General features: G+C 40.7%; 1 pseudogene across 1 annotated transcript; it reads right to left on the bottom strand.

Annotated features, from left to right (window-relative positions):
* Positions 1 to 9875: 9875 nt before the first annotated feature.
* LOC306645585 (large ribosomal subunit protein eL21-like) lies at positions 9876 to 13384 on the bottom strand (annotated as a pseudogene). Its single transcript has 3 exons — positions 13379 to 13384; positions 10436 to 10495; positions 9876 to 10306 (listed from the first exon to the last, which is right to left on the bottom strand). The product of its transcript is annotated as a large ribosomal subunit protein eL21-like (transcript).
* Positions 13385 to 14978: the final 1594 nt, after the last annotated feature.

Raw genomic sequence — 14978 nt, 5'->3', positions numbered from 1 at the left:
CGTGCAGCCACTTTTTATGACTGCAGAGATGCCACTGGTGAGCTCCAGAGCCAGGAACGAGTCCACGAGGACTTGCACTTCTGACACCCTCATCCCATTCCTGCCCAGGCAGCTCCCCTCCCAATTCCCATTAAAAAGCAAGTTTATTTTCTTTAAAAAAAAAAAAAATATTGAAAATGGCAGTTGTTGTTGGCTTAAGATTCCACAGGTCACTTTAGACTGGGCTTGGTGGGGTGGTTCTGCTGACCTGGGTTAGCCTCTATCGCTGTCTGCAGTCGCTGCCTGCCTGGCCTGGGGCTGGCTGGCCTGGGATGGCTCAGCTGGGACAGGTAGTATCTGCTCACTGGCCTCTCATCCTTCAGCAGGTTAGCCAGGCTTGTTTTCATGGCAAAGGCAGGAGAGAAGGTCAAGTTCAGAAGTGACACCCTGCTGTATCCCATTGGTCCTAGCCCGTCACAGACCAGGCCAGATTAAAAAGATGGAGAAATAGGCTCCACCTCTGGATGGGAAGAGCTGAAACGTCACTTGTAAAATGTTTCTGCCATCCTATTTCTGCTTTCCATTCATTGTGCCCATGTTCGATCACTAAATGTGCAAAAATTAATTACCTCCCCCTTTTACAGATAGGAAAACTGGCCATGATTTACTCCAAGTTCCACAGCAGGGTAGAAGTGGGTAAGGGTGTGGAATTGGAAGGTGGTCTAATTCCAAAGCCTTTCCTCAACACTGGGAGAGGGCCCTATGTGGATAATGACCCCCATCCCCACAGCCCAGCATGTGCCCCAAAGGTCTTCCTGGCCCCATGTGGAAAGGAAATGGGATATCAAGGGGGAACTCCACACTTTCTAGACAGCTATATTTTCTTAGTGGCCATTTATTTTCCAAATCAAGTGTAGAAAAGCCCAGCTTTGTCTTGGATGTACAAAAGGACAAGGAGCTTTGAATTCATACAAAGAATGTACGTAGAAATTTGTGAGATACAGCTCTGAAGGCATGGAGAGGCAGAAAGGTCAGGGACAGAGAAGTAGGAATGGAAACCAAGATGTACAAGGGTGACAGAGAGTTAGCTAAAGACCATATTTATGTATAATATGTAGATAATATATACAATACATGCATACATGTACATAGTGACATACACACATATAAACTTGCATACACATGCAACCTACACATATACAGTCAAGTAACATATGATATTTTGATCAATAATAGACCACATATACAACAATGGTCCCATAAGATTCTGTCTCCTAGTGACGTCTCAGGGGGCTGGGTTTGGGGAAGTGTACTCTATGATGTCCACATAAGGTCAAGGCATTTCCCAGAAGGTTAAGCAGCGCACATATCGGATGGACAGCAGAAATGTAGGGAGACACAGAAGAGCCTCTAGGTGCAGATAGAGAAACTGAGGAAGGGTCAGAATGTTGAATGAGAGATGGAAAAACAAAACTGAGGAAGAGACGTGGAAACATGGAGGCAGCTGCAGAGAGAAGCGCTATAGAGGTCCAGATCAAGGGAGAAAGGCAGAGTCGGCACCAGGAACCAGAGTGGACCAGATGGGAACAGAAAGCCACCTGAGGCAGGAGAAGGGCGTGTCGGCGGGAAGTGGTAGCAGAGAACCAGGGAAGAGGCAAGAGGGGGACAGAGGAAGCAGAGAGGGGCAGGCCTGGGGGTTGCTGGGCTCTGTGGTCTGCCGGGAGCCTGACACCCCAGCGTGACTGGCACCTGGCGGTGGCTGACACCCCATCACTGGGACGACCCCTGCTGCTACTGCAGCCAAGAAGCCCACTCATCTCCTTCCCACCCTGGCACCTTGCAGCCATCAGGCACAGGACGGAGGGACGTGGGTGCAAATATCCCTCATTCAGAACAGAACCATTAATGTATTCTAAAAAGCTTTTTAGCTGTGGCCTGCTCTGCATGTTATTAATTTCTTTATTACAGATCTTGTTATTTTCAGAGGTCCCTGGGGACCCATTAACAACGGGTTTTTATGGGAAAGAAGTCGGTTAAAGTGGTGGGAATAACTGCTTCTCAGCCCTGAGTCAGTAAGCAGAGTTGCACCGAGGATAATGTAGGCTGTTTTAATTTCCAAAATAGCAACAGTTCAGACATTTAATTGCAATTTTATGCCCTTTTTTCATGCTGCCGAGTGTAAAATATGTGACCAGTAATATATAACAGCTAACCACTGAGCCTCAGACTGCTCCCGCTTCCTCATCTCTCCGGGAGAGGGGAGCAGGGAGGGAGGAAGGAAGGGAAGACAGAAAGAAAGGAGAGGAGGGAGAGACAGGGGAAAGAAGACCCTGGAGTGTTCTGCTGAGCTGGAACCCGGGGAGCGCTCCTGTGTTCCTGCCCCTCCCTCACCTTTACATCTCCTTACTCTTTCTCCATCTCTGCATTGCGAATTTCTTAAACTTCATATTTTTTCCACCTGATTACTTCAATGTCCCCACAAACAGGCTATGAGCACCCTGCCAGGTGACCAGGTATGCCCATGTGTTAAGGTGTTAAGGTGGGCCCCTGCCACCTTCCCCTTCCTGCCCTCTCACCACGACCTAGTGACACTCATACCTAGTGAAATCCCCAGTGCCTTTTCTTGCGCACTTTACTCTGGCCCTTCCCCAGGGGCCCCTGGCACTGCTTCCATCTTGGTGTTCAGTGACTGTCTCTTCCAGGAGAATAATAAACTTTGCTTGCCTGAGCCTCTCCTGTCTGTCCCCTCTGATGGCCACACCTGACCAACATCAACTGAAAGAACATAGATGAATCTCTTAGCATGGCAGTGAACACTGTTTAAGAAATCCGAATGGACATTGGAACTTCCAAGGGAAAGGTGCAGGGGCCAAGGTGGTCTCAGTGACAAGCACATGTGGGGGTCCCATCTCCTGGGCACCACCAGGTTCCCTGTTCTTTTTTCTGGATCCCTTCTTTCTTTGGGTGCAGGCCCCAACTATTTAAAACCTTCTCATTTGCAATTTCTACGAGAGCGTTGTATTAGTTCCAAAATCTAATGCAGTGCCTGGCATGTGAGGAAAAACCCTTGGATTATGACAGGATTTCCATTTTCCCTTGCTTCCTGCTGTCCTGGCACCCAAAACTGGAGTGTGCACTCCTGTGTGGACCCAGCTCTCCTTTCTCTTGTGAACGGGGTACTTCTCATTAGTAATAAGCAATTCTCCAAGGTTCTCGATTTCACACAGCACCAACTGAGGGCTTGGAGCCAACTCTCTTCTCTGAAAACTGTATCTGATTCCCAGGAGAGGGCCCTTGGGCCATTTTACTACATTACTCATGTCCCTTGATCCTAGATAATTGGATCACGTCTGGACACAGGATCCAAGTTGAGTTGATCATTTTCTCTCTCCAAGCTGTTTGGAGCCTTCCTTGATGGAGCAGATTGGTCTCAATCACATCTGAAATTATAACTTGTAAATTTATGAGCTGTAGAGCCATTATATTCCAGGCTGCAATGTTCTATTGTTAGCTTAGTTAATCTGAATGCTACTGATCCCAGAATTTCCTTTGAGGGTAAACTTGATCAAAAAAAGGAATCAAGAGGCAGGAAATGGGAGGTGCAAGTGAAGGAATTGAGATTATTCTCTGATGGTCTTTCTGGTCATGTATGGTCATGATGCTGAGGTGCTGGGTGGGTCCCTGTTTGTCTTCCTTCTTCTCTGCTCCACAACCTGCTCATCTTCCTGTTCACCAGGAGCAGCTTGGGTCCAACATGAGCTGCTTTGCAGTGGAGTCACAGGGGAGTTACCTACCAAGAGGGAGCAGCATCCTGTGGACTTCTCTACAAGGCCCCCTTTGCAGTCCCACTTCAGTGGCTTCAAGTGCTTGGCTTCTTAGATCCCACTCAAGTCAGTGCCTCAGGAGGACCACTTAGTGACTTTGCCTCAGAGCCTCCAATTCCCTCTCCAGATCTTCACTACCTTACCTTCACCCACAATTATCAGGCCTACTTCCTATAATAAACCCACAACCTATAACATTCACAGTAGCTTTGCTTTCCTGACAGAACCCTAAATGATACAGTTATTGGTACTGATGATGCTTCCAGGGCAAGAGAGTCTGAAGGATGAGAATCTGGCATGGTTCTCCAATCTGAGTAGACTTAGAGGCATTAAGGATGCTGTTCTCAGTGATAAAGGGGACCCTGCTGGAGCCTGACATGTACTGGTGAAGAGCTGCTTGAATTACAACCTTTAAATCCTGTAGTCAAGGCTACAGATGGCAAGACTTTGGTTGAGCAGTTAGCTACTTCCACATAATATTGCAGTGGAAATCAAAAGTACAAGGACCAAGAGATTGGTTGGTTGCTTTTTAGTATGCTGGAAATTCTGGAGAAGATAATGAGTTCAGGGCTTTAAATTCTCAGCTCAAGAAATAGGTAAAGAACCTGAAGGCATTTATGAGTACTGTGAAAAAAACCTCAGCTCTTGGAGCTGCCAGTTGAGAGTTCTGAAAATCAAACCAAAATCTGATCTTGTAGGCAGCTAATTACAATGCCAACTGAATTCACAACCCCGGAGGGTTGTAGGTTAAAGTCAGACACCATTTATTGAGAAGGAGTGGGACTCTAAAACTTGGGATGAGGACATTCAGGCAGATTTTCATTAAGACGGGGAACTTGAATCTCTAATTCTGTCAATTTTTTGCCTGTAGATGCATCATCCTTTGCTCTCATTCTGAGATTACTCACTTCTTGCCTGGAGGATTTGTGGTGGCCTCCACTGAGATAATATCCTTGTAGGGGAATGGCGATCTTCCTCAACTCACCCTCATACCTCTTGTTGCTTCTAGATTTATAACCAGACTCAAGAACCAGCTAGCTTTGGTGATCAGGTACAAAGCGTGACTCATAAAGAGGCACTGCATACACACACACACAAAAAAAAAAAAAAAAAAAAAAAAAAGGCAAGATATCTCCAACTTATATCAACATAGGAATGGGCCCTAATGGTGTCAGATCATGGTGGATGACTGTAATGTTGAAGTTGGCTGAATTTATTGGCATGCATGTATAGGTAAAGATTCTAAATTTATTGTAGTCCTTTGAGTGTCTGGCCCACTCAATATTCAATATGCCCCTTACTGAATAAGGTTGAGGTTTTATAACTTTTTCAATCTACTATAGAGGGAGGTATCCAAGTACTTAGGGAAGCCAGAATACTGGGATGGATTATTATTTAAGACCTGCTTACCCACCTTCTCTCTCTGTCCCCCAGGAGGGCCCAGGATACATGCTCACCAAGGTGTTAAGAAATACATTAGTAAACCAGGTGTGGTGACATGCACCTGTCACCCCAGATACTCAGAAGGCTGGAGCAGGAGGATTGCTTGAGCCCAGGAATTTGAGGCTAGCCTGGGCAACATACATAGCAAGACCCCCATCTCAAAATAAATAAATAAGAAAGAGAAGGAAGAATACACTGATGAAGGGAGTCCCGGAAACTCTTAAGAGCAGTGTAGTGTCCATTTCTTGCAAGAGTGGGAAATGATGTCATAAAATTACACTCTCTGAATTCAGTGGGGACAGTAAGATCCTGGGGTAGCAGGGACCAAGTGATGGTATTTAGAAAGAAACAAAGTTAGGCATGTTTACTATAATGGAAGCCAAAGCAGCACTCAGAGTGGTCTGACCTGGAGGACACTTTAGCATTGGCTAGTGGACTGTGGCATTCTTAGGACTGAAGCAGATGGGCAGCCTGCTAATGTCTTACTTGACTTATTTAAGGAAAAAACTCTCCATCCAGTGAACCGAAGTCAGACCTGAATCAACACAACAGAGAGCCATATTCTCCAAACTAATTTCAACTTAGGTCCATTCAGAGACCCAGAACCTTTTGAATGATGGGGAGGCTTTTGAGAAAGGAACACTACACTGTCAATAAAGGTATTCTAGAACTTTTTTTAATGTGCTATAACTCTTTGTCCTAATCTTTTCTAAAGGGACCTATAGCCATTTACCAGAGTGACTGTGCATTTGGGAAAAAATAGATTGGGGGGGGGGCGTCACTGTATACTTAGGGACCCAAAATGACACTGTGATCCACCAATTAGAGAAGAGGATAACTGGTAATTAATTGAGTTTTGGCATGTGTCTGTCTCACTGTGGGCTCACTGGGCCCCAAAACGATTCTGTGGTCATTCACATCATCATATCACACCCCTCCATCATCAGGTGGAAGTGATTGTTGAGTGGATCTAGCAGGACATGTAAGTTGGATCAGCAAGTGGTTCCTACTTCTGCTGCCTTGCCTCTTGCTTTCAGCAAGTGGTTCCTACTTCTGCTGCCTTGCCTCTTGCTTTCAATCTTCAACTATAAGGACCAGTTACGGTTGGTCCCATGACCAGTTAACTAAGAACGAAACTATTCAGATTGGAAAATAAATGGTTCTGCATTCTGGAACCACCTGTAGCTGAACCACTGCAGTACTAACGCCTCACTGTGGGGTGGTTCTGAAGAGCAGTGGGGAGGGAATCCTCCCAGTGGACAGCTGGGCCGTGCACCTCATTGTCTGTTTTGCTTGGAAAGAAAGATGGCTTTCAGCCACTCATACTGGTTGATTGACTGATCACTCCCATAGATCTAGGGATTTATAAAAATTAGTTGCAGATAGTAGCTAATGTTTTGGTTGATGGTTAGGGACTTGGAAAGAACAAGATTGGAAATTGGTAACAAAGAGATCTGGGGAAAAGATATGTGAATACACTTCAAAGTGTAACATAGTGTGAAGATATTTGTGTCCTGTGAAACTGTCTTCAAAGAGAAACCTTAGCAGAGAAGGATCTTAATACTCAGGTGACAAGGTGACCAGTTTTCTGGGTCCCAGCCAACCAATCCTGTCCTTCCTCATGGGATGTTGAACAAAGTGGCTGTGCAGGTAGAGAGGGAGATTATGTGTGGGCACGCTCAGCTTCATGAATTTCCACTCACCAAAACTGATTTGGCTGCGATTACTGCTGAGTGTCTACCTGGTAACAGCAGAGAGCAATACTGAGCCCTGAGGGGTAACATTCCTCAGGTGTACCAACACCTCGTAGGGCTAAGGCAGAGTCCTCCAGAGTATGATGTGTGTTCTGAATCATTGAGACCAATATGCAGTGTAATTTATGCCATAAGCAGGATTTGAAGTCCTGGGATCAAAAGGTGGGAATGGGAACGACTCCTCTCACTATTACCCCAATGGTTCACTAACAGAATTTTTGCTTCATGTACCTGACACTTTGGACTATACTGATAAAGACCGTGGTTCCAACGGGAGGAATGCTCCCTCTTGTGGGCACACTGTGTTTCCATTAAACTGGAAGCCGAGTCAGCCACCCGGCCACACAGAGTTCCCATGCCAATGAGCCAACAGGCAATGAAGATTTACCACAATGGTTGATTGAACGATCCTGGAATTGATCAGGAGTATGGGTTTCTATTATGGGGGCAGGGAGGAATGTTTCTGAAACACAGTAAGTTTTCTGGGGATACTTCTCTCATATCTTGAAATAAAGGTTAATGAAGAATTACAACATCCCAATGCAGGTTCCATGATTTGTATGTGGTTGAATTGTATTCCCCAAGGGTCCACCATCATTGGAGGAATAATGGTATTGGGTGAAATCTTTAAGAGGGGAAGTCAGTGGGAGATCCTCAAATCCATGGGGATATGCCCTCAGAAGGGATTGTGGGACCACGATTCCTCTCCTGACTTTCTGTTTGGCTATATAAGTTTTGTGTGCAGTGTACATGTCTCTGCCATGATATGTCACAGCTGAGAGACAGGGCCCTCACCAGAACCAAGCCAATGCCAGCACCATGCCCTTGAACCACCTGAGAGTGAGTTAAATAAACCTCTTCTTCCTAAGTAGCCTATGTCAGATATTTTGTTACAGTGATGAAAAACTGACTCATACTAGGCAATAGGCAATATTGCTACTGGCATAGAGAGATGCTTGAGAAATGAAGGCGAGGGTCGTCCTGCAAGCAAGGAGACACGACCAGTTGCGTGTTTGCTGAGAACAAAGGGAATATGACATATGGAGTGGAAGAAGAAAGTTACAAATACTGACTACAGCCAGTGGTACCCATGGTAGAATTGAGAGCTGTGGTAGCTTCGAGTTTCTTCCATATTTTGATATGATTATATTGACCAATTCTTCAGAAGAGTTGTTCTGAATATGAAGAAGTTTTAGGAATATGATAATTAATTAAATTTACTTGTATTTTTCTTTTATACTTTCCTAAGAGTAATAAATGATTAACATCTATATCCAAAAAAAAAAAAAGTCCTCTAATAGGTGTTTTTAAAACGTTTTCAGTAATATCAGTGGAATAGAGGAAGGGAATTGGGGGCGAGGGAGGAAGGACTGGATAAGAATGGTGGAATGACTCTAACCTACTCTTCCTCGGTGCATTTATGAACATACCTCAGTGAATCTCACCACTATGCAGAGCCACAAGACACTAATTAAAAAAAAAAAAAAACTATAAAAAATCTATTTCAAATGAAAGCATTGCATCAGAATCTCTCAACCTTATTCTTTCTTGGCAAATGTTTTCTATACTTACCGATGACATGGCTTTTGTCTTTTATTCTATTAATATGGTATGTTACATAGATTGATTTTTATATATTAAACCAATCTTGCATTCCTGTGAGAAATCCCATTTGATCATGGCGTATTATCCTTTTAAAATGTTGTTGGTTTGTGGGTATTTTTTTTATTGATTTGGGGTTTATTAGAGTTGCAAACAATCCAAACAAGAAAATCCTAATAGTTAACTATTTTCTCAGTGAAACAATAAAATCTGGGGTAAATGAAATACATGGTTTTTCTTCTGTGAGGTGGGTGGAGTGAAGTAGGTGGATAATACACATGAACCCATGTTGTAAAATATTTGTCCCAGTGTTCATGTGGATTAGAGACAAGTTCATTACTCAGAGGGTTCAAAATGTTGGTTTTTCCTTCTTGTCTCTGACAGCTCTTTATTGCTATTCTGTCTGTAGAGTTAGCCAGTCATCCTCTTGTGTGAAGGACTCCTATGTGTACTTTTCTTTCTGTAGAATGCCTTGGTATCAGGTTAATGCTGGATTTATAGAACGCCTGGGATGTTTCCTCTTCTATTTTTTGAAAGGATTTGTGTGAATTCTCCTTTAACATCTGGCAAGATTCAGCAGTAGAGCCATCTGGTCCTAGAATTTTCTTTGTGGAAATTTTTAAATTACTGATTTGACCTCTTTCATTATTATAAATCTCGTCAGTTAATTCAATATATATATTTTTTGTACCCAGAACTGAATCAAGGGGCTCTTTACCACTGAGCCATTTCCCCAGCCTGAGATTGCTTTGGGCCTCGCTAAGTTGCTGAAGCTGGTTTTGAACCTGTCAAAGCCTCAACCTCCTAAGCTGCTGGAATTAAGGGCATGTGCCACCATTCCCAGCTAATTAAATTTTTTTAAAAAAATATTTTTTTAGTTGCCAATGGACCTTTATTTTATTTATTTATATGTGGTGCTGAGAATTGAACCCAGCGCCTCACAAATGCTGAGCAAGTGCTCTGCCACTGAGCCACAACCCCAACCCCAGCTAATTCAATTTTTAATTTGCGTTCAGTGGTTTGTGTCTTTCTAGGAATTTATCCATTTCATATAACTTATTTAATTTGTTCATGGTATTCCCTTATAATCCTTTTTATATCTGAAATGTCAGTAGTACTCTGTTTCATTTCTGATTTTAGTAATTTGAGTCTTCTCTCTTTTTTCTTCTTTTCTTCTTTTTATTAAAAAAAGTTCATAGGCATGTATTTATTTATTTTTAGATTTATTATTTATTTTTATTATTTATTATTATTATTATTATTATTATTATTTATTTTTAGATTTATTGTGCCATGAATTCTAGGGAATAGTTTCCAGCAGCTCAGGCTCCTTTCCATTCGTTCTTACAAAACGTGCTTCTCTGGGTGGAGCAGACTGGCGCTTCAGCTGAACGCAGGTAGCTTTCTCTTTGGCTTCCTTCTTTTTCTGATCATTTTCCTTCACCAGTGTCAGGAAGCTGTCTCGGCTCTTAGAATGTTAATATGCTCAATACGCACATTAATTCTCCTGGCAAGAATGGTGCCCTTAACTTGCTTATTCACAACAATGCCAGCAGCATGCTGGGTAACATTGTAGACTCTCCAGTCTTGCCATGATAACCTGTGTGGGGCATTCCTTTTTGTGAACAGTACCCATTCCCTAATGTCTACAATGTTGCCCTTCTTGAAGATTCACATATATGTGGCTAAAGTAACAACTCCATGGTTTTTTAAAATATTTTATTTTAGTCGTAGGTGGACACAATCCCTTTATTTTATTTTTATGTGGTGCCAGGGCCCCACGCATGCCAGGCGAGCACACTACCACTGAGCCACAACCCCAGACCCTCCAAGTTCTCTAAAAGGCCTAGAGAACATACATCGGTTCCTCTCCTCTTTCCCTTTTGTGTTCGTCTTTTTGGAGAATTATTGGAAGATGGCAGTTCTGGAGGAAAGGCCTTTCTTTTTTTCTTGAGCAGACATGCTAAAGACTGTTAATGTTATCAATCTTTTCAAAAAGTCAATTTTCCTTTGTATTTTTTCTACTGTTTTTATTGTTTACTGCATTTATTTCTATTTTAATATTTATTTATTTTTCTTTCTGCTTTATTTTAGTTTCTTTCTTTTAGTCTTCTTTTTCTAGCTTCTTAAGACTTCTCTAGTCTTCTTTTTCTATTTTCTTTTTTTTTTTTTTCTAGTTTCTTAAGATGAAAATTTAGGTTGCTGTTCTGATAGCTTTCTATTTTAATATAGGTATTGATAATAATACATTTCCCAAGTTTAGTATTCTGTGTTTTCATTTTAATCCATCTCAAAGTATTTTCTAACGTCCCCTGTGATTTCTTTTTTGACCCATAGAATCGTTTGTCAAATTTCCACATATCTGTGAATTTCCCCCAGGGCCTAACACATGCTAGGCAGGTGCTCTACCATTAAGCAATATCCCTAGCCCCTTTGAATTTCGTTCGATTGTGGTTAGAAAAGACACTTTGATTCCAATATTTTTAATTTGTTGAGACTTGTTTGGTGGCCTAACAAACGGCCTACCCTGGAGAATATTCCATGTGCACTTGGCAAGGGTGTGTGTTCTGCTATTGTTGAACAAGAGTGTTCTGTTGGTGTCTATTTATCGAATGGCATTTTTCAAGTCTTATATTTCTTTGTTATTCTTCTGGGTATATGTTCCAATCATGATTGAAATTGGGTACTTAAAGTCTCCAATTACAAATGTTGGATTGTCCATTTCTCCTTTCAATTCTGTCAGTTTTTACTTCATTATTTTGGGATTCTGTTATTAAATTCATTTATATTTATAATTGTCATATCTCCTTCAAGAATAGCTCCTTTTATTATTATAAAATGACCTTCTTTGTCTCTAATAACACTTTCTATCTAAAAGTCTGTTTTGTCCAATAGGATAACCACTCCAGATCTCTTTTGTTTACTGTTAATATAGTGTATCGATTTCTATTCTTTTACTTTCAACCTATTTGTATGTTTGAATCTGAAGTACAAGAGATAGTACATGGGTTAGATTGTTTTTTTTTTAACCCATTCTCCCAATCTCTGTATTTTTATTGGAGTGTCCAATCCACTTACATTTAATGTAGTCACCAATAAGGTAGTATTTACATCTGAAAATTTGCTGCTTGTTTTCTATATGCCCTTTGACCTTTTTCTTCCTCTATTACTGTCTAATTTGTATACTATTTTCATTCCCTTGTTGTGTCTTTTATTTGTTTATTTGAGTTATTTTTTAGTGGTTGCCTGAAGGATTAGAATTAATTATTTATAATAATCTAATTCATTTTAATGCCAATTTAATTATAGTAGTAGAAATTTTTCATCCTACATAGCTCTGTTCCCACTCCCTTCTTTCAGATGTTACTGTCATAGAAATTACATCTTTATACATCGAATGTATAAATACATGAATTTATAATTATTGATCTATTCAGGTATATTTTTTCCTTTAAATCATATAGGAGAAAAAGTTACAAACAAAAAATATGTTTATACTCCTTTTTATAGTTGCCTCCCTTTAATAGTGACCGTTATTTCTTCATGTGCATTGGAATAACTGTTTGGCATTCCTGTCGTTTTGGTCCTTTCACTGGAAAATCCCTTTAACCACTTCTTGTAGGGCAGGGTAGAGCTAATACTGATACATTTTCTTAGTTTTTCTTTATGTGGGAATGTCTTATTTTCTCCTTCATTTTTGAAGGACAGGTTTGCTAGATACGTAAGTCTTATTTGACTTGGGTTTTTATTCTTTCAGTACTTGGATATGCCATCTCACTATTACCTGGCCTCCTTGGAGTCTAGCGAGAAATCAGCTATTAATCTTGTTGGAGGATCCCTTGTGTGTGATGAGTTATTTTTTTGTTGTGTCTGGGTGTGGATCTCTTTGATTTTACCTGGTTTGGAGTTTCCTGAGTTTCTTGGAGGTGCATATTAGTGTTATTTGTCAAATTTGGGAAGTTTCTGGCCATTTCTTCTTCAAATATTCTTCATTTCTCTTTCTATCTCTTCTTCTGGAACATTCTCTTTACACATTTATATACTGTGACATCTCAGAGGTCTCTATATTTCTGTCTATATTTCTTCATTTTCTTTTCATTTGGTTTTCCATAGTGGAGAACCTCAATTGATCTATCTTCAAGTTTGCTTATTCTTTCTTCCACTTATTCAGATCCACTGTTGAGTCCCCATAGTGAATTTTTCACTTCAGTTATTTTAATTTTTGAACTCTAAAATTTCCATTTGATTATTTTCTATAACTTCTATCTCTTTATTGATATTCTCTATTTGACATTATTCTCATACTTCCCTTTAGTGTTTTAGATGTCATTTCTTTTAGTTCTTTGAACACACTTGAAATAGCTGATGTAGAGCCTTTTTCTCATAAGTACAACATCTGGGTTTTCATAGGAACAGTTGCAATTGACGGCTTTTTTCCTGTTTGTGGGCCCATATTTCCTCGTTTCTTTGCATGTCTCATTTTTGTGTTGAGAATTGGACAATTCAAATAATTTAATGTGGCAGGTCAGTAAATCCAATTCCTCCTTCTTCTTCCCCTGGGATTTGTTGTCATGATAGTTTTTGGCTGTTTGTTTTGTGAGTTTTCTGAACTACTTCTGAAAAATCTATGTTCTTTCTCACATGTGACCACTGAAGTCTCTGGTTAGTGGTGAGCTAATAATTCGACAAATATTTCCCTAAATGCCTGGAACCATCAAGTCTTTAAGTCTTTCTGAGTGAGTGTGAGTGCGCATGCACGCTTGGGCTGGAGCAAACCTTCATCGTTCAGACGGGCAGTATACAGCTCCACCTTCCCTTACACAATACAATGTGCACAGAGTCTCAAGGTTAGCCAGAGGCGAGAGCTTAAGTCCTTGTCACGTTTTTCCTGAGCACGTGCACACTCCTGTGCACGTGTGTGGCCTTCTTGATTTCCTGGGGTATGTCAGAACTTTTCCAAAACCCCCAATAGTCATTCCATTCCCCCATATTTTCCTTTTAAGCTTTTTGGTCAGCTTCTTTTTGTCCCATTATTGTAGCCTAAGGGACCTAATGTTCAACAATTGCCTCTAATTTTTTTTTTCTTTTTTTTCTTTTTCTTTTTTTGGCATGAGCCCCTGAAGGAAGGTTATTTGAGCTGAGTTGGGTCAAATAAAGCCAACTTTGTATGTGGGATCTTCTATGGAACCGCCAAATAGGTCAAATAATGACTATTTTCTGGGAAGGGGGCTTTGAAGATGCTCCAACTCATTCTGCCCCTTCTAATGGCTACCAGGCTGCTGGTTTTCACTGTAATTGCAGTAAGTAAAAAGGCTACTGCAGAGTTGGGCAGGGCAGATGGAAACAGGGAAGTTTAAAAGGCAATAAAGCTTACTGTTCTGACTGAGATTCAGCTATAGGACTCTTTTTTTTTTTTTTTCTTTTAAAATAAACACTCCCCAGATTGCTGCAAGCCTTTGGTTAATTTCCAGAGTTCTGAAAAAGTTGTTTCTGACAATTTTTGCTAGTGTTTTCATGGCTTTTATGGAGGAAGGAATTTTCCCGACATCCTTACTCTGCCATTTTTGCTGACGTCACCCTTTTTATTTCTTAGAGGTGCATAAAATAATAGTGTTCCTTCAATTGATGACATCTTAAATTTGATAAAATATGGTAAGCCTCAGCTATAAAACATAACTGGCCGACTAATGGAAGAGTCAAAAATGAGGTGACACTAAGTGCTAGACAATAAAAATATGGGAGACAAGGGTGACATGTGAACTAAAAGTCTTTGTCCTTATATTATTATGAAATATGTATAATGTATATTATATGTATATGTATATGTTGGCATTAGCTCAACTTCGTTGTGTTAATTACATTCAATTTTAAGAATAACTACCCAAATAATGTGAATAGATATATAACTTATAAACCCATTGAGGAAAAAAAGGAAAAATGATTGATTTGATGGAAGGTAAAAAAGAAAGAAATAAGGAACAAAGAAATACATAGTTGAGACCCACACAAACACAGAATAAGAAGTTGTAAATAATTGCAAATAAAATAACAGTCACATCAAATGTAAACAAATTAAATTCACTTATTAAAAGCTGTTCATGTTGGGTGTGGTGACACACACCTGTAATCCCAGCAGCTTGGGAGTCTGAGGCAGGAGGATCACAAGTTCAAAGCCAGCCTCAACAAAAGCTGAGCAACTCAGTGAGACCCTGTCTCTAAATAAAATACAAAATAGGTCTGGGGATGTGGCTCAGTGGTTGAGTGTCCCAGAGTTCAATCCCCAGTACCAAAAAAAAAAAAAAAAGATTGGTTTTAGAATTTAGTTATAAATGCTCTTTTCAAAGACACATCTAAAAAATGACATGGGCTGTGGCAA

This window comes from Sciurus vulgaris, assembly GCF_902686455.1.
Source record: "Sciurus vulgaris genome assembly, chromosome: 15".
Lineage (NCBI taxonomy): Eukaryota > Metazoa > Chordata > Mammalia > Rodentia > Sciuridae > Sciurus > Sciurus vulgaris.
Note: the sequence above shows the minus strand (reverse complement) of the source record. Positions and strands in the feature narration are given on the sequence as shown.